General features: G+C 34.2%; 1 long non-coding RNA gene across 1 annotated transcript; it reads right to left on the bottom strand.

Moving 5' to 3' along the window:
• Positions 1-3,771: 3,771 nt before the first annotated feature.
• Positions 3,772-21,105, bottom strand: LOC104236766 (uncharacterized). The gene is made up of 7 exons (XR_011406239.1): positions 20,915-21,105; positions 20,712-20,785; positions 20,344-20,506; positions 19,600-19,798; positions 18,761-19,043; positions 7,576-7,814; positions 3,772-3,981 (listed from the first exon to the last, which is right to left on the bottom strand). It is a non-coding gene; the product is annotated as an uncharacterized lncRNA (long non-coding RNA).
• Between the last annotated feature and the right edge of the window lie 681 nt (positions 21,106-21,786).

Raw genomic sequence — 21,786 nt, 5'->3', positions numbered from 1 at the left:
AAATATAATAATCCTCAATTCCAAGCTAAGTTAAAGCTTGCTTGAAATTATGATTAGAAAAGTCAATTGTTCCATATAGTAAAAGAGAACACACAATGCTCATGCAATGTTGGGAAGAGAAACTGCGATAAAAGTGAAGCATGTCACTTTAATCTGCTAATAATACTAAATAGATTAGACAAAGAAAGTGTATGTAAGTTAATATGTGCTTGAGGTAATATGAGCATGGATCACAGAACACTAGGGAAAGAAAGGAAAAGAGTAAACGGAGATGCTTACAAAATACTATTTCCATCTTTGACGAGGACAATGTGTATAGGATTTTCCTGCTCGTGCTTAGTCAAATTCTAATATAGTTTAAGATATCGTCCCACAGAGATTGGAAAATCTATGCTACAAACTTGTAATATTTTAGCTATTATTTGAGAGAACCAAATTGATGAAAAGAATAGGATTTTGAATTTGTAAATTACTTAAACAAAAACAACTTGTGGAAAATTTATATTTAAAAAGTGTTGGGAATCATTGAATTCACTTGACGATATTTTTATAATGAAATCTCAATTTCTACATATATTTCACTAATGAATAATTGCTTATTGCTATACAATTATGTTTTGCTCACTAGAAAGTAAACAATTAATAATACTCCTTGAGGTTATATTATTAACTAACTTACGACTAGTGACGATAAGACCGAAATATTTGTCTTGCCTGAATTGTGCTAAGAGGTAGTAAAAACTTCGTGAGAATATTTTTATTACAAAATCAATGATATTGCTTATAACAATTCCTCAATGAGAATTAAAATTAAAGTAAGCAAAAATCAAGATTTGAAATGCTAGATTGCTGAAAATTACCCTCTATCTATTGATTCACACAAGTCAGTATGTATCGATTTTGCTTCGTGAGAATTACAAAATCAATACAAGTAACTTGAGAAATAAATAGATAGATGTGGCTAATTAAAATCTAACACCCCAGCACAATATAAAAGTGGAGCTAGAGAACCTCAGGCCAAATATGTAATAAGATTGAGAAAACTATTGTAAATATATATATCAAGCTTCATCAACTATCCCAACAAAAAGACACTACTCCATTATCGAGTATTTGAAAAAGAAAAGACTTCTATAATATGGCCTATATTGCCAATCCTACTAGGAAATCTAAAAATTATAAGAAGTAATGAAAGAAGAACAAGAAATAATAAGTGACCAAAGCTTTAGAAAATAAAGTGGCTCTTTTGTTCCTTTTTTCCTCGATGCTTCATACACAGAGAGTTGCCTTATATTTATAGAAGTGTATTTCTTCTTGAAGTGTTGTGATATCAAGTGAGGAAGATGCATCTTGAGGAGAATATGTCTTGAGGAAGATGCGTCTTGAGGAAGATCTATCTCGAGGAAGATATGTCATGAAGAAGATGCTTCGTGATCTTCTTGCATTGTGGAGTGAATATGTTACGACCTTCTTGTTTCTTTCATTTTCTTGCTTAATTAATAACATTCTTATCTCCTGCAAAACATTGTTAGAAAATATAGAGAATCGAAATATTATATGAATACTTTATTTAAAATAGTATATTTTTAAGTATATAATATATAAATATTTTATATTCATCAAACTCCCCCATACTTGAATCATTGCTCGTCTTCGAGGAGAATTATTTTATTAGTAATTATTTTTTCTTGTAGACTAGAAAAGTAAGAAAATAAAAATTCACATAACATTCAAAACCTATAAGTTTTTCAAGTCACCAAATCTTTACCTTGTTTCTACTTCTGCTTTTGTTTGACAAAAACTTTCTCTCCTCCTTTGACGAACTTTTTGAGATTGATAACATTATGATCATAATCCTTGAGTTTCTCAAACTTTGTCCATAAGCTTGCCCTTCATATCAATCTCCACTAATGTAGAATCAACATTGATTTTTAAAATCTTTTTAGGACTTTTTCAGGCTTTTATTGTTAGGCTTAGTGCGTGTAAGGGTAAATAAAATATTTATGGTGACTGTGTTCCTTCCAACTTTATAATGTGAGCCAATTATTTTACCAAAGGAACTAATACAACTTAATACAAAGAAGATAAACTCTAGAGATGCCTTCAGTCCCATGATTAAAACTAATTAAGTCAACATTCCTTTCAACAGAAACATTCTCCATAAGTTCTAACTTCTTACACCAAGAATTTATTCCATAAGTATATTCACATCATTTTTTTAAACTTTATATACAAACCAATCCACCTTTCTCTGAATACAAACTTTACACCAAAAGTATTCCTTCATCTCGTGCTGAAATAGCCATTTCCGCTCAATTATAGCTGGAAAAAATCTTTTTTCTTTGGTTAAACCAATATGGTGTATCAAGAAGAGTTGGTTTATCCTTTCTCTCTTTTTTTTAATAAGGCTCAAAATTGGGTGCTAAAGGAAAATATATGTGTGTGTGTGTGTATAGTGGTAGAAACAGAGAGGCTAAAAAGTGAATCAAGGAAAGCCTAATTTCATTTAAAACTCAATGTTGTCTATAATTTCGCCTTGATAGACATTATGGGCAAGTTCTAGCAAAGTTTAATTGATTCTACCTGTTGATATCATAATGCTTCTCAATTCCAACTATTTCTCAGATTAGGAGATTCATTATTGTCATCACAAAAACACAAATACAAACATGGAAGTTATATGGAATAAATGAAAAAAATATGTTTGAAACCATGCGAATAATTATTTTAAAACTTTAATATTATACAAGAACAACAATTAAGAATAAAATAAAAGATGAGTTTATTTGTATTTACCAAGGGTAAGTTTTATAACCAGCAGGCTAATGCCAAATACTAATAATTATATTATTTTGTTACCACTAATAATTTTTTATATGTACAATTTTAAAATATATAGCGGTATATATATATATATATATATATATATATATATATATATATATTACATCTAAAAAAACAAAAAAAATCTTTTTGGCTTTCAAATTTACAATCACAAAAGAAAGCTTGAAAGAAACTGTGATCACACATATTCTATATGTACTAGACTGACTAATTTAAGACCTTATCAGCCATTTGGTCTTGGTTTAAATATAAACCAAAAAATTACCCGAGCCAGTAATTAATTTGCACAATTAAATAGTTAACCAACCAGTCACTCAGGCATACCGATCACCATGGAATTACTCCTGTATATGTGACTCTGTTTTTGTAGAGGCCTTCATAAAATGTTCTGGTTGTACAATAACCTGGATATTAACTAGATCAATTGGCTAAGAAATTTTATTATGCAAATTTATACGGGACTTATAAGGCTCCATTGCTTCACCCTCAATGGCTACGGGAAGGAAAATGTAGTTCTGAGTTTAATGTCGCCAACTCGACTTATTTTCTACATGATTCTTCATTCAATTAGGGTAACTTATGGTTATTTCTCAAATTGGCCTCCAAAATATAATTTTAGTTTGTGACCATTTACTTTAAATTTGTCTCCACCACTAATTTGTTGAATCTCAATAGCACCATATGAAATAACATTTGTAACATTGTAAGGACCTGTCCATCTGGACTTTAATTTTCCAAGGAATATGTCATGACCCCAACCCCGGTCATGATGGCGCCCAACACACTGCTAGGCAAGCCCGACCATTCAACAACATTAACCCAAATTCTTATTCAGATTATAGATAAATATCACAGAGAATTTACTAAGTCATTACATTCAAGTGTATAATTAATAATAAAATATGCGGAAGTTCAATTAAAATACCACACCATAGCCCAATAGAATCCGGTGTCATGAATATGAGCCTCTAATACAGAATATCCACCTATTACAAGTCTGTCTAGGAAAAATGCGGAATAAAAGATAGAGATAGAGGGGAGAGATCAAGGCTGCGAATGCCATGCAGCTACCTCAATACTCCCAGATACTGCTGTTCAGCTAAACAAATCCTCACTCAGCCTGTGGTGTACCTGGATCTGCACGCAAGGTGCATGGAGTAATGTGAGTACTCCGACCTAGTGAGTAATAAACATAAATAAAGGCTGAGAATAAAAAATCATGGGAAAAAATACCAAGTAAACTATAACTGGCAGTTTAGAACAACAATTAGTGAAGCAACAAGTCAATTAAATCAGAGTACCAAATACTGAGACAAGTATAACCGATAAAAACAAATGCATGAGTGCAATGCAATGCATATGATGGTACACTCTAGTACCCACTGTGGCGTGCAGCCCGAGCCATCCATTTATTTATCGTCGACGGCGCTCACTGGGTGTGTGTGCAGACTCCGGAGGGGCTCCTACAGCCCAAGTGCAATATCAAGCCATCTCGTGGCATCAAATCTAGGCCCTCGGCCTCATATCAATCTCAGTATAATCAACCAGGCTCTCGGCCTCAATATCAATGTAATACTGCTGCGACGCGCAGCCCGATCCATGCTCAGTCCAGAAACCATCATAAGCCCCTTGGGCATTTGTAAAACAATAGTTCTCAGCCCGAAATATCATTTAGAAATATCATTTAAGTTTTTAAATCTTAGAAAGATGGCTGAGTTTGCAAAACAGTATTTAAAACCTTGGACTGAGGTCAAATGATATGCAAAATATGCGAAAGCAGTGATATCAATCCCTGAAAGATTCAAATAATTGGCAAGAAGCCCAAATGTAACAATTAAATCCAAGTAAGGATGATTCTCAATTTAGTTCAAGTAGAAAACACGGTAAAAACATCTCTCGGGACGGACCAAGTCACAATCCCCAATGGTGCTCTACCCCACGCCCGTTATCCGGCGTGCAAGTCACCTCAATATAGCGTTACGATGTGAAATTCCGGGGTTTCAAACCCTCAGGACATCATTTACATCAATTACTCACCTCGAACCGGCTAATTCTCTAGCTCGCGATGCCTTTGCCCCTTATTGACCTCTGAATGCCTCGAATCTAGCCATAACGATTCGATTCAGTTAATAAAAATTATAGGAATTAATTCCATATGGAATTCTACATTTTCCATCAAAAATCCGAAATTACACTCAAAATTCACCCGTGGGGCCCACGTCTCGGAATCCGGCGAAACTCATAAAATCCGACAACCCATTCCGATACGAGTTCAACCATATCAAAATTATCAAATTCCGACAACAACTCGACCTCCAAATCTTAATTTTTCATTTTTGAAAAGTTTTGCAAAAATTCCAATTTCTTCCATTTAAATCTGAATTAAACGATGAATATAACCATGTATTTATGAAATATAATCACTTTCGGATATAGAACACTTACCCCAAATGTTTCCCTTGAAAAATTTGTTGAAAATCTCTTTTCCCAAGCTCTACAATCGTCACAAATGTATAAAAATGGCTAATTCCCGAATATAAGTTGTTTTCCAGGCAAGTCGCATCTATGAAATGCAACTTGCACTTATTTCCAGCCAAAACAAAAGGCAGTCCCAGCCTTCACTAAATCTATCATAACTTTCTGTACAAATATTGGAATGATGAATGATTTACTTTTCTGGAAACTAGAATGCAAGGGCTACAACTTTCATGTTTTGCAAATTTTCAGATTCCTTATGGATTTCGAGGTATAAGCTTCCAAAGTAGCCCCCTCGCATCAAACATTTCTGGAAAATTTCAAAACAACTTTACCAACCCTTATTCAATCGATCAATGTCGGAATAATTAATGGTTTAGCTTTCTGGAAACTAGGATTCAAGAGCTACAACTTTAATGTTTTGTAAATTTATAGATTCCTTATGTATTTTGAGATATAAGCTTCCGAAATAGGCTCCACGATTGCACAGTTGTTGTCCAAGACAACTTCTGCAGCAGAAAATTCCAGCAATCTTTTTATCCGATTTCCATTCCGTTAACCTTCCGAAATCCACCCGAGGCCCTCGGGACCTTAACCAATTACACCAACATGTACCAAAATACAATACGAACTTAACCGTGCGATCAAATCGCCAAAATAACGTCATATGCCACGAAATAAGCTTTAAAATCCAAGAATTCCTTCAAATTTCATAAAATATCAAATTTTCCATTTTGAGTCCGAAACACGTCAAACGACGTCCATTTTTAACCAAACTTTACAGAGAGTGCTTAAACCATATATAAGACCTGTACTAGGCGCCGGAACCAAAATATGGGCCCGATACCATCACTTTCTAATCAAATTTCATTTCCATTTTCCTTAAATATTTTCAGAAAGCAATTTTACTCAAAAATTCATTTCTCGGGCCTGAGACCTCGTAATTCGATGATTCTTGTTCCTATGAATCACAAATAATAATACAAATATAGTGCTTTAGTCGAAACTCAATTCAGAGCTCATTTGCTCAGTTCAATACTCATTTCGCTCGCTAAATAATTAACTCATGTTTCGCATCAAAAACTCAATTAAACCACGTCCGAATGACCTGAAATTTTGCACACATATCCCAAATCACCTAACGAAGCTACAACAACTCTCAGAATTCCATTCCGACTCTCAAATCAAAATCTCACCTATCAACCGGAATTCGCCAAAATATTAACTTCGCCAATTCAAGCCTAATTCTACACCGGACCTCCAAAATTACTTCCGATCACACTCCTAAGTCACAAATAATCCCCCGAAGCTAACCGAATCATTGGGATTCAAATCCGAGCCCTCTAACACATAAGTCAACGTCCGGTTGACTTTTCCAAAACAAACCTTCCTTAAAGAGACTAAGTGTCTCATTTCCTACTAAAACCAATCCAAATCAACTCGTTCACACCCAACACTGATAATGAAGCATAAAGAAATAGGAAATGGGGAAAACGGGGCGGTAACTCACGAGACGACGGGTCGGATCGTCACAGAATAGCCTGAGTCGGCTATTGTAAAGAAGTACCAAATCTCCAATTTTGAAACTCTTTTGTCGGATCAACTTGTCATGCCATATTTTTGTCTTTTCTTTGAAAATTCTGGAATTTTCATAGGCTTCCAACCTCAGCTCTTCTAATTCATTAACCTGAAAAAATCTATTTTTACCCGCAAAGGTCAAATCAAAGTTTAGCACTTTCAATACCCAAAAAGCTTTGTGCTCTAATTCAACCGGTAAATGAGAAACTTTTCCAAAGACTAGTCTATATGGAGATGTTCCAATTGGAATTTTGAACGTTGTTCGATAAGCCCATAATGCATCATCTAATTTTAAAGACAAGTCTTTCCTAGAAATTCCAACTGTCTTCTCAAGAATTCTTTTAACTCGCGATTCGAAACTTCAACTTGTCCTTGAGATTGAGCATGATATGGTGTTCCTGTTTTATGAGTCACACCATATTTTGATAGCAAAGTAGAGAATTGCTTAGTCATGAAATGAGTTCTTTGGTCACTAATGATGACTCGTGGTGTGCCAAATCTAGTAAAAATATTTTTCTTAAGAAAATTGCATACTGTACGAGCATCATTCTTTCTTGTGGGGATCGCTTCAACCCATCTTGACACATAATCCACAGCCACAAGAATATATTCAAAAGAGTTAGAAGAAGGAAAAGGTCCCATGAAATCTATTCCCCAAACATTAAATATTTCACATACCTGTATCGATTGCAATGACATTTCATCTCTTTTAGTGATGTTACATGTTCTCGGACACCTATCACATTGTGCAACATATGCTCGTGCATCTTTAAAGAGTGTTGGCCAGAAGAATCCAGCTTCCAAAACCTTAAAAGTTGTTCGATTTGCTGCATAATGACCTCCAACTGCTCCATCATGGCAGCGATATAAAATTTTAGTCATCTCTTCTTCAGGTACACATCTTCTAATGATATTATCTGCACAAAATTTAAACAAGTAAGGTTCGTTCCACAGATAATACTTAGCATCAGATATAAGTTTTTTCCTTTGTTGGTATGAGAGATCTTGGGATGTCCACTTTCCAACCAAGTAGTTTGCAATATCTGCAAACCAGGGTGGTTGAGTCACTACTGAGTCGATTGAAAAAATATGTTCATCAGGAAATTCTTCCTTTATCTCACTAAAATCAAGGGGAGGATTTTCTAATCTAGACAAATGATCAGCTACCTGATTCTCCGTTCCCTTTTTATCTTTTATCTCAAGATCAAATTCTTGCAGAAGTAAAATTCATCTTAACAATCTAGGTCTAGCATCTTTCTTTGCTAAGAGGTATTTCAAAGTTGCATGATCGGTGAAAACTGTGACCTTAGTTCCTATCAAATATGGACGAAATTTATCAAACGCAAATACTACTGCTAGTAACTCTTTCTCTGTTGTGGCATAATTAAGTTGAGCCTCATTCATTGTTCTACTAGCATAGTAAATGGGACGGAAAATCTTATCCTTTCTCTGGCCTAAAACAGCTCCTACTGCTATATCACTAGCATCACACATAACCTCAAAATATTAATTTCAGTCAGGGGACACAACTACATGGGCAGTTGATAACTTTTTCTTAAGGGTCTCAAATGCATCTAGGCAATCACCTGAAAAACTAAACTTAGTATCTTTCATCAAGAGGTTAGTCAGCGGTTCTGAAATTTTTGAAAAATCTTTTATGAACCGTCTGTAAAAACCTGCATGACCTAGAAAACTTCTAATGCCTTTAACAGTTGTGGGATGGGGTAATCCTGCTATAATATCAATTTTAGCCTTATCAACTTCTATCCCTTTAGCAGTGATTTTATGTCCTAAAACAATTCCCTCAGTAACCATAAAATGACATTTTTCCCAATTAAGAATCAAATTTGTCTTTTCACATCTCTTAAGAATTAAAGTCAAGTGATAAAGACAATCCTTAAATGTTTTTCCAAAGAGTGTAAAATCATCCATAAAAATCTCGAGAAACTTCTCGGTCATGTTAGAGAAAATTGCTGACATGCAACGCTGAAATGTAGCAGGGGCGTTGCACAAACCAAATGGCATTCTCCTGTAAGCATATGTTCCATGGGGACAGGTGAAGGTTGTCTTCCTGATCTTCTGATGTAATTGGTATCTGGTTATACCCTGAATAGCCATCAAGAAAACAATAAAACTAATATCCTGCAATTCTTTCCAACATTTGATCAATAAATGGCAAAGGAAAATGATCTTTTCCAATAACATCATCAAGACGTCTATAATCAATTACAGACTCTCCATCCTGTGACAGTCCTGGTAGGTATGAATTCATTATTTTCATTTTTAATAACTGTCATACCTTCTTTATTTGGAACTACCTGAACAGGACTTACCCAAGGATTGTCTGAAATAGGATAAATGATACCTGCTGCCAAAAGTTGTACAATCTCCTTTTACCACTTCCTGCATTACTGGATTCAATCTCCTTTGGGGTTGGACTATTGGCTTGTAACTATCCTCCATAAGGATTCTGTGAGTACAAACGGTCGGACTAATCCCTTTGATATCTGCTATAGTCCACCCTAAGGTTCCTTTGTGTGTTTTCAAGACTTCAATTAATCTTTCTTCTTGTTCTGCAGTCAAAGAAGATGAAATAATCACTGGACATTGTTCTTTTTCAAGATAAGCATATTTTAAATGAGATGGGAGAATTTTGAGTTCAATTTTTGGTTGAACTTCTTCTGGTTGCATCTACTGATCCTCATAATCGTTTTCCAATATTTCAGCTTCTCTTCTAATGATGGGATCATCATCTTGTGTGGTTCCTGATTTGGACAAGCATCTTTCCATTGAGTCTTGAGTTAATTGATTATCTCTATATTCATATGTAAGATAACTAATCATGTCAATTGAAAAACATGAAGATGATGATTCATCTTCTGAAAATCTTAGAATCTTTTGCATGTCAAAAATGACCCTTTCTTCATCAACTTTTACAATTAGCTGTCCTTGGTGGACATTTATGATTTCTCACCTGTAGCAAGAAATGGTCTACCCAGAATAATTGGTTCATCAGGACATTCTTTCATTTCAAGTACTATAAAATCTACGAGAAAAACAAACTTATATACTCTTACAAGCACATTTTCAATTATTCCCTTAGGTTTCTTAGTACTATGATCTGCAAACTAAAGAGAAACACCTATGTCCTTCATTTCACCAAGATCCAATTTTCTAAAGATAGAAAGTGGCATCAAATTTATTGAAGCTCCAGAATCGCAGAGTGTTTTTTCAAAATACACTCCTCCCAAAGTGCATGGAATTGTTAAACTGCTAGGATCACCAAGTTTTTATGGTAGCTTATTTTGAAGTATAGCACTGCATTTTTCAGTAAGCATTACTACAGAATTTTCTTTAAATTTCCTTTTACTTGACAAAATTTCTTTTAAAATTTTTGCATATGAAGGCATTTGCATCAAAGCATCAGTGAAAGGAATATTAATATGAATTTGTTTCAAAATTTCTAAAAACTTTGCAAATTTGCCATCAAGCTTTTCTCTTTTCATTTTTTATGGAAAAAGAATTGTCACAGGGAGAGGAATTATTTTTTCAATATTTTTCTCTTCTTTTTTCTTGACTTCTTTATCTTCTAATGGTTCAGAGAGTGTTTCAACATTCTTACCCTTGTTTACTCGTTGTTCTGACTGGTTCTTTTCTTGTCTGACTTTATTGGGTTCATCAAGCTTCTTACCTGATCTTAAGGTGATGGCCTTAAGTTGTTCCTTTGGGTTTTTCTCCGTATTGCTTGGTAAGGGGCCTTGAATTTTTTCTGACACAAGAGTTGCCAATTGGCTCAGCTGGATTTCCAAATTTTTAAAGGCTGAATTTTGGCTTTCCATTTTTTCATCAGTGACCTTAATGCATTTATACCAAAGGTCATCAAGACTTGAATGTGTTTGCTGAGGCCTTTGCTGATATGGAGTTGCTTGTTGATAAGGTCTAAAATTTTATTGCCCATGGTTTTGATTTTGGTAACTAGGTGGACCTTGTACCTATGGCTTCTGGAAGCTCTGAGAGTTCTCGGCACCATTTGGATTGCTCCATTGAAATCCTGGATGTTTATGTGTCATTGGACTTCCAAAGAGGTACTGCTTGTAACATATTGCATTGACCTGTTCATCATTTTGATTGATTGTGTGGCATTCATGATTCATATGGTTTCCATAAACGTCACAACCTCCTCTTCCCAAATCCTTGCTCCAGTTCCCTCGAACATTCCTATAACTGTTCAAATCTCGATTTAAAGGGATGAACCCTAGCAGCCGCCACCATTCACCACAGCCTTCCGGTGGCGGCGGCGCCTCCAATGCCTCCCAAATTAACACCCCGAAGCCACATCACTCCCCTCTTCCCTAATCCACGATCTGTTACCCTCAAATCAAACCAGAACTTGTCGAATAATGAATCTAAGTTTTAAACCTAAAACTGCAGAGTCAAGATTCGTTGATACTTTAAACTAATTTTGACTTTATCTGTGTGTTCTTGATAAGAACACACAGTTAAAGTCAAAATCTGGTTTAAAAATTGAAGATTCGAAGGTTTTCTTCAATTACTACTGACTGGTGAGTTTCTATCCTGCTTCTATGTTTATATTTTATTAGTATTATTCTAATGTTCGTCTTTCTCGTCTCTTTTTCTTTTTCTGGACAATTTCAATTGAAATTCGACCAGTCCTCTGGTATAAATTATTTCTGTCCGCTGTTTGTTTCTTTAGATTGGTTTTGTGGATTTGTTTCGTATAATTGGGATATCAGTTTGTTTTAAGACTTTGAATTGTATCTCGTTTAATCACTTAATCAGAATAATTAGGATTAAGTTCAATAGTTTGGTTTAACCTCTACTTTAATTATGTTGATAAGAATTGATTAGTATAAGTTTAAAGTGTTCACCTAATTAAGAAGCTTCTCAATAGTGGTAAGGTTAGAATTACACTAACTAGGTTAAGTGGACAATTAAGAAATGAAAAGGTAAATTGATAATGGAGAAGGCACTAAGCTGAATGCTTATTTAAAAGGGCTGAACAGGCTGAAAATGGGGACACAGAAAATACACTGAGTTCATAGAGAGTTATAGAGTAAAAAAGAGAGAAAGAGAGCTAAGATATTCGAGAACTGAGAAAAAAAGAGAAAAAGGTTAAAAATTGGAAAAAGTTATTGTTTCATCAAAAACTCTCGGTGATTTTGATTTCTTTTCAATTCCTGAAAATATTTTTAACCCATCCGAGTAAACAATGGTTTAAGCTTGATCATCAAGTTCTGGATTTTAAGTTTTGCTGGGCTTTTGTTTGGTTTGGACTCGGTGTATTGAACTGTCATATATCTTCTAGGGTTTTTAAGCTGAATCTACTGTTTAACTGGTTGAATCTGGGCTAGCTGCTGCTGTCATTAAGCTGATCCTTCATTTTTGTTGTGCTTTGCTTTCCAGGTATTCATCTCACCTTCTAATGTGTGAAAAGGGGATGAACATGAAGTTTGGTGTACTCAAGTTGATGTTTGTAATAACATAATCGTGTGCTTGATGTTTCTGCATTTTTAAAAGTCATCTGATTCAATTTAATTTTTCTGTGTCTCCTACAGTTCTGTTTTGAATAAGGAATGATGTAGTAGTAATAATTTGTAATTCATTATGCTGGTTGCTAAATGTGTATGAAAGGTCATGATAAATGTTGGTTAAGATCTGGAAGTTATATGTGTTTGCAAGGCTGAATAGCTAGTTCATTTGTTGATCAATGTGTAAGGCAACCTTTGTATTCATTACTGTTGAGAGGAGCATGTATTCATTACTATTATGTTTAAGTCATAATGTCACTCTACTGGTTTGGATTGACGCCTTACTGTTTCGAGTTGAGGATATGTTAGTATTTACTATCCTATTTCGTGTATGTTGTTAGCTCATATGGAGTTTTGGTCAGTTTAATAAGAAGCCTTTGAATTCTTTATCTTAAATTAAGATGTTGAAAGCTTTATCATCAATATATTGGTGTTAATTGGTGTTAATTGGTGTTAGGGTATAAATGTTAGTTTAGCCATCTATATAATAGACATTAATTGTGTTCATTTCGTAAGTTTCTCAAATTATTTAGTAGAAGTTAAAGTTAATATTAGAGTTAGTATGTTTGAGCTTCAGGAGTTATCAATTTGCAGTTGGGCTCGTTGTTGGCCCAAGCCTTGAAAGTCGAATCTGAGTTTCAGTATTGTGGGCCTTTAATCACTAGGCCAAGTTCGAAATAGAGAATGGTCCATGATATCTCTAAGATTTTGATATTGGGCTCACTTGGAGCCCAGCGACTCGTATACCAGGTCCGCATCAATGTTAGTTAATTGGGCTTTATTTATTTGGGCCTTTCAGCAATCCAACGTGGGCTGCTCCTTTTTACTTAAACAAGCAGTATACCATGAGTAAAAGTCCAATCCCTTAACATGTAGACAACTAATTTCTTTCAAATAGTGGAGGTGGGCTATATAAATAATAAAAATGACAAATTACGTGGCCCTCGCATTAGTTTCATAACCTAGATATAAAAATGATTAATATTCGTAGAAAAGCCTTTAGGGCCGTTTAAAAACACAATTGTGATTGTATATACGTCCGCGTAACACAATTACGATTTCAAAAAACAAAACCGGAGTATGTGTTCGCGCAACTTAGGCCAAACTCTCTTAATAATAATAATAATAAGGCGTTATTAATTGACGTGCCAAACAAATGGGTATACGTACGCGTAACCTGTTTCAAGACAATTTCCTAATTAAAAAGCGGTAAAGGGAAAATACACATAGGTTTTAAAATCAGTAATTGAGCAATTTTTATAAGCCAAGTATGATCAAAGCAACCGTGCTAGAACCACGAAACTCGGGAGTGCCTAACACCTTCTCCCGGGTTAACAGAATTCCTTACCCAGATTTCTGGTTCGCGCACCGTAAATAAGAGTCAACCTTCCTCGATTCGGGATTTTAAACCGGGGACTTGAGACACCATAAATTATCCCAAGTGGCGACTCTGATTTAATGTAAATAATCTCGTTTCGATTGTCACTTAAATTAGAAAAACTCCATTATATCCCCTCACGGGGAGGAAAAAGGAGGTGTGACACTTAGCAGTTTCAACAAGTTCCAGAAAATCAATTAAATGACTGTGTGGATCTTCACTTGAATCTCCTGTAAAGATACAAGATTGTTGAATTGTTTGAATTAGGCTGGTCCTAATTTCAAAGTTGTTGGCTGCTATTGGGGGTTTTCTAACACTAGATTCACAGTTGAAGCGGTCAGGCCTAGCATAATCCCTAAGGATTCTGTTTGCTGGTCTTGGCGCCACTTCATCAAATTGATCTTCTAAAAGGACCGGTGGTACTTCGGGTGGATTGATATCGTCTACTCCCTGATTTTTCATTCCTTCACAAGCTGCGCTCTGAGAAGATGATGTTTGTTCTTTCGTGCATAATCGAAGAGATCTTTCAATTTCAGGATTGTAATGTGCCAACTCTTTTGTAGAAGAGCGGGTCATAAATTAAGTGATTTTTTTTGAAGTAAAAAAAATTAAAGTTTTTTTTAAAGACAATTAAACTTAATTCCTACAATAACAGTATCACTAAAAGAAAAGTAGTAGTAGTAGTGAATAGTACACTTAGTGATAATAATTATAAATATTAAAGGAAAAGATAGTTAGTACAAATAGTATATTATGATGAAAGTGCTATGACGTGAAGTTGCTGACAATATCATAAGAGTTATAGATATACACATTAATTATATCTACACATATTAATAATGAAAACGGTAGGTAATAGTTACAACAATGAGAAAGAAAGAAAAAAAAAACTTTTATATTACTACGGAAAAAAAACGTTAGAATGGATATAATAGTAATAGTTATCGAAATATTTAGCAGGTGACGATATACTAACAAAAATAAGGATACCAATACATACAATAATAAATTCTTAAATTAGTAATAAAATATTTAATTTGAAGTAGATTTATGCCAATCCCGGCAATGACGCCAAAAATTTGACGAGGCCAATGTGTATAGGATTTTCCTACTCGTGCTTAGTCAAATTCTAATATAGTTTAAGATATCGTCCCACAGAGATTGGAAAATCTATACTACAAACTTGTAATATTTTAGCTACTATTTGAGAGAATCAAATTGATGAAAAGAATAGGATTTTGAATTTGTAAATTACTTAAACAAAAACAACTTGTGGAAAATTTATATTTAAAAAGTGTTGGGAATCATTGAATTCACTTGACGATATTTTTATAATGAAATCTCAATTTCTACATATATTTCACTAATGAACAATTGCTTATTGCTAATACAATTATGTTTTGCTAACTAGAAAGTAAACAATTAATAATACTCCTTGAGGAATTGTGCTAAGAGGTAGTAAAAATTTCGTAAGAATATTTTTACTACAACATCAATGATATTGCTTATAACAATTCCTCCGTGAGAATTAAAATTGAAGCAAAAATCAAGATTTGAAATGCTACATTGCTGAAAATTACCCTCTATCTATTGATTCACACTAGTCAGTATGTATCGATTTTGCTTCGTGAGAATTACAAAATCAATACAAGTAACTTGAGAAATAAATAGATAGATGTGGCTAATTAAAATCTAACACCCCAGCACAATATAAAAGTGGAGCTAGAGAACCTCATGCCAAGTATGTAATAAGATTGAGAAAACTATTGTAAATATATATATTCAAGCTTCATCAACTATCCCAACAAAAAGACACTACTCCATTATCGAGTATTTGAAAAAGAAAAGACTTCCATAATATGGCCTATATTGCCAATCCTACTAGGAAATCTAAAAATTATAAGAAGTAATGAAAGAAGAACAAGAAATAATAAGTAACCAAAGCTTTAGAAAATAAAGTGGCTCTTTTGTTCCTTTTTTCCTCGATGCTTCATACACATTGCCTTCTATTTATAGAAGTGCATTTCTTCTTGAAGTGTTGTGATCTCAAGTGAGGAAGATGCATCTTGAGGAGAATGTCTTGAGGAAGATGCATCTTGAGGAGAATATGTCTTGAGGAAGATGTATGTCGAGGAAGATATGTCATGAAGAAGATATGTCGTGATCTTCTTGCATTGTGGAGTGAATATGTTAGGACCTTCTTGTTTCTTTCATTTTCTTGCTTAATTAATAACATTCTTATCTCCCGCAAAACATTGTTAGAAAATATAGAGAATCGAAATACTATATAAATACTTTATTTAAAATAGTATATTTTTAAGTATATAATATATGAATATTTTATATTCATCAAGTTTTCCACAAAAGGTCAAAACTCATTGTCCAAGAACTTTACCCCCTAATACTTGGTGCAGCACGATGGAAGATTATGTATGGAGGGATTAGAGTTGTCTATTGTTGTGTGTTGTGATCACAAGTTTGACAAACTTCACATTGCCAAAGATTATTCCCATTCTTATGGCTTTTCAATGGCTGGCCTTAGTGGCTTGGTTCCATGCCTGTCGGGGAATAGAAGGAAGTCTACATATGCAATATTTTTCCTCGTCCCGAAGACAAATATGTATCAAAAGACTTCCAGTAACATGATTCATTTAGTTTCTTGATAAAACGAAGTGGCTATAACGCTATAGAATCTCGATTTTTCGATCCTTCTTATAGGTAAATGAAAGCAGAAAAACCCAAAAACAAGGGGTAAACAAATGATCGAGCTGTTATTTATCTTTGTTGGCCAATCTTTTATTTTCCTTTGTACAGTTTGTACTTCCGTTGAATAGAGAGATTGAATGACAAATAGAGCAAGATTCACCATTAATTTATTTCACTAGTCATACGTATGTTGGGGTTAAAATGACAAGGTGTCATGCGAAACCTAACAAAACAAACCTTAACGACGATAAATCAGATAAAATGAGAGTAAGGTATGCATACAATCAGTTAAACACAACTAAGAAAGTTTACGATGCACTTTAGATGTACATATTAGCAAGAAAATCTTCTTCTCCTACTAGCGCAACACTAAATATAAGAGGAATGCAAGACACAGATAATTATACCAATTTAGACAGTAAAAACATGTACACTGTCTAATGCACAGCACCATCAGACCAACCATGCGGGCAGTGAAAAGATAAGTAATCACAGCTGTGAACCAACTACATGTTAAATACCAATTTGCACAAGTTCATGGACTTTCCATGCCTAAAAGAACACAAAAATCTTGCAGCCACTGAGGGATGCCACACTGAGGGTTGTAATGGATCAGACTTCCAGGAGAAATTAGAGGAACATAAGAAGAAAAGGGTGTATTCTGAAATTACAAGTAGTGACAAGAACAACACCATAATTGTGTGTAATACAAGTACTCCTCACACTTAGTTATTTCATTTCATTTTATGTAATATTAAACCACATATCACGGAACTTAACAGTTCTGCAAGAATAATTGGACTTTATAGAAGATGAGGAAATCCCTGCAATGCATGAGGCAATCTACACAAAGTATATAATACTGAAGTTTTACTGCTCTAATTTCTTGTCAGATACTGAAGTTTTTATTTTGGTAATTACAAGCTTCATTAATCAGCCGTGAAAAACCAGTACAGTGCATTAGCTTAGCTATATCAGCTAAAGACAGTATACAAAAAAGACTCTTTAGTTCCTATACAACTTTACTATCTAAGCTACTGATCTTATTTACAAGTCTAGAAATGAAGATGATGCAACCATCCTTTCATATTCCTTCCAGCTCTAAGGTTGCAGACATAAAGTATGCACGCGGAAAACGAAAGCTTACAGGAACAAGTAAACCAATACTTTAAGGAAAAGCTTTACTAAACCAATACTTTAAGGAAAAGCTTTACTGCTATAATTTCTTGTCAGATTTTCTGTTGTTTGAACAATACTTACATGAACTACTAACTAGTTTATTTTCCAATTTGCTTTCTTAATTGTTCAAAAAGGTGTAAGAATCATTTTTTCTTTGTTTTTAATTGTTCAAAAAGGTGTAAGAATCATTTTTTTCGAAAGATGCAATTGAAACAGTCATACACATGAACTTTATAGCTCCTTTTAACCACTCAGGTTAGTTACTCATTCGAATGATTCATATTATAAGGGAATGTTGCTCACCTTCTTTGAGTTATATCAAAACAGTATAGTCCTCCAAATAATTTTAGAAGTATCCCACCTCCAAAAGGTTTTTAAACAGACGTTCTTGATAAACAGTTTGAATCTCATTTGATCATTATTGAATTTATATTTGTTGAATAACTTCAATTGCGAAACCATTCCTATTCATGTTGGATACAAATAATGTAACTAACTAAATTTGCTTGTTCATTCATCTTTAGATATATTACTACGAAGTTGCTTACCAAGTATCAATTTATCCTTTTCTATAACTTGCGCTTTATATTCTTTAGTTTATCTTTATTTTACTCAAAACTTCAATAATTTTATGTGTTTATTCAAAACTTTATATACACAATGCTATAAAATAACTTGTTAAAAAATAAAAAAAATTAAGGCCGGACTTTATGGACAGATTGAGATATATCTTGCATGACAAGTATCCATCTCCTACCCTCCCCCTCACCTTGGCATATCAATTTTAGAGACCGATACATTCCTTTGAAAAGGGACAACCGCAATGTCTAGCATCATGTGAAGTGCACTATGCTAAGCCACAAATACACAAATATAAGCCAAAAGCTATCAAAAAGAGTTTCTTACTCTTCCTACCTCAGTTTGCAATACATGGTTGGAGAACAACAATATAAAACATGCATATGAGGTTAGACAGAGTGATACATACAAAAATATCAACAGCAAACATGCAGTTGAATATGCAAAACTCAAGCAAATATAGCAAGCATACCTCAAGTTCTGCAGACCCCACCAGAAACAATAAAAGAACTTCTGCGGAAAATCCATTGATTCCACAACACCAGATTGGAGGGCGACAAGGAATATCCCAAAATCAAAAAGTGTTGCGTTGGTGTATCTATAGGACATGAACTATTTAGCAATATTTTAAATCATGTATGATCATCATCATAGTACAATGAAGAAAGATGACACGCAGATGAATTTTCACATGCTCGTTGCCAACAAGTAGACTCACGTTCTATTGAAAACAGGTACCAAAACGCTCGAAGTACCTAAAAGGCAGAGAATAACTTGTTATCAATGTTTCAACAATGATAGTGCACAGATAACGGACTATAAGATTATGACTTAACTACTTGCTAATATTATTGAATATCTGTAGTAATCATATGTTTGCATGCCAGCGAAAACTTAAGATGAGTGAAAATCAACAAATTTTATTCCTACAACACCAATTGGGACCAAAAATAAAATCAAGGCTTAAAAAGACACTTTTTAATACAACCATCCCAACTTTCTTTTTATAACAGTTGTGTCATAGACAGCTTGTGCGCGCCTAAATTATTCCACTGGGTACCTACTACCTCCCACTAGCAAAGGTACAGGGTAATTTGCTCACCGAGACAAATGGAAAGAAATCACCGGGTAACATTTTGTCTACATTGAGATTTGAACCCTAGTCCCCAAAGTTTGTACCCACTTCTTTGACCACAAGCCAGACCTTAGGTGCCATTCCGAAAGTAATTTTCTAACACATTAGTTTAAACTATCTGAGTGAATAGTATGATAGCCTTTTATAACCAAGCTTATTAGTTATTACAAACTTACATGACTGGCAAGCATATAAAGAAAAAGATTGAACGAAGCTCCAGTCCATGCTGTTTCAGTGAGTTGTGAATTCCTTATATAAAGGATAAACTTGAAGGAGCCTCGGAATATATTGGAAGAAAACAACAAATTTCAGCAAATTCTTCATGTTCAAAGATCTAGCACCCCGCAATTTAGGAATTACAATTAAAATTACAACCTGAAAAGACAGAAAAACAACATGAGTAAAAACAATAAATCTAGAATTTGTACTTGCATTGAAATGAGCTAGCATGATTATGGTTAGCAACCTAGTCGCTGTACAATCTGTTTCAGAGCTGAGATTCTAGCTTAACAACATAGTAAATCCTTAATATCATGAAGCGCATGAAAAAACAGAAGTTTAGAAAATCATTTAATGCCAAAAGGTCTGCATATCATGAAAATCTACATTCTCCATGACAAACGGATACATTGTTTGTTTGAAGCAGCATAAATCTTGCACACAGTCGACCAACCATGTGTTATCCAATAAATAAGAATATTTATTAAATTAACACTTCAACAACATTTTTAAAAGAAAGACCAAAGGTGCTGAAGAAGACAATGCCAAACAAAGCAAAAAGGCTGAGTGAGCCTAAATAGACGGACATTGAGGACATGACCTTCCAATTAGGCAATGTATCACCATGGACTAATGGTCACTCAGGACAGCAAGTTGATATTATCAACCAAAAAAAGAAGAATAAGAGAAATCACTCTAACCTGTGGTAGAGGAAGAACTGCAAGAATATCTATCAAGAAGTAAGAGGACAAGTATCTCTTTGCTATTTCCCAAGCATCTTCGACCAAAACTCCTCTTCCAAATACACTCGACGAAGGGGCGATGAAACCAGTACGAAATTGAAGCACAATATGTAGAAAATTTCTGAACAATCACAAGAATAACAGTAGCCTTAGAAAACATACAGAGGAACCAATTCATAAAGCAGTAGAGGAGGAATAAACCCAATCAATCGCACATCAATTTAACGGCAGTCGGTTATCACAAACGACTTAACATATGTAGAAAAGCTATACTTTCACAAATCTCAAAACACAATAGTTGGACATCAAAAATTACAAATTTGTACCTTGTAAGCAGATTTTTTTGCCGATAAAGACAAGAAAGTGAAGGAGAAGAATGATTTCTACAACAAGCTTGAACCTACACCAAAAGAGAAGTTGGCGACGGATGAAAGGGAGAATACTGACGACGAAGATTGAGCATAATCGAGCAGCACCAATCCAAACTCAATTGCAAATCACACTTGCTGGGTAAGAAGAGAAGTTATACCTTGGAAAGAAGAGGATTAATTAATCTCTAGAAAAAGTTGCCGGAGACCTGATCGATGCAGGCTTGCAGAGGAGTTATCGCGACTTCATTAATCGTGTCATTCGATGTAGGCTAGGGCACGATTCTGTATCCCTTCAATAAAGGGAATAGGTTTTCCTATTATTTCCTAATTGGAGGGATTAAATTCATTGTTGTCCAAACAAAAATTGGAGGGAAAGATTATTATTTTTTGGGATGCGGATGGAAAGTTAAAATAATAAATTTTTTTATTCTAATTAGTAATGTTTAGTGGCAATTTATTATATTGTCGATAAAAGGATATTTTTTAGTGGCTAATGATCATGTGCCGCTAATATTTCAGCTTAAAGAATCTATTAGTTAATTGACCGGTTGTCACTAAATAATTGCAGGCCCTTTTTGTAGTAGTGCCTTTTTATAGAGTTTAGGACTCCTCCATTGTGTAAAGAGGGTTGCAAATTCATGTAGGACATGGTAACACGCTTTCCAAAGCAATACATTATTATTTCTATTTTGAAGCTCTTATTTTTCTATATCTTGATACCTGTTGAAGTGTATCTAGTTCGAGTGTGACTAGGGGTGTTCAAAACCGAACCAAAACCGAAATCTGAACTGCAAAAGTGGCTTAATGACTTATTGGTATCGGATTAACGGTTTAATGGATGGGAACGAATTGAAATTTTTTTATTAACAGCTTATCGGTTTGGGGGCGGATTTTTAAATTTTCTTAACGGATAATCCGTTAACCCGTTAAGAATATATATATATAATTTATTTTATCCATATATTACTATGTATATTAAATAATAAAAATTCCTTCCACACTTCCACACTTCCAGTAGTGGACCTCTATT

This window comes from Nicotiana sylvestris, chromosome 3 (genome assembly GCF_000393655.2).
Source record: "Nicotiana sylvestris chromosome 3, ASM39365v2, whole genome shotgun sequence".
Lineage (NCBI taxonomy): Eukaryota > Viridiplantae > Streptophyta > Magnoliopsida > Solanales > Solanaceae > Nicotiana > Nicotiana sylvestris.
This window is presented reverse-complemented; position numbering and strand designations above follow the sequence as displayed.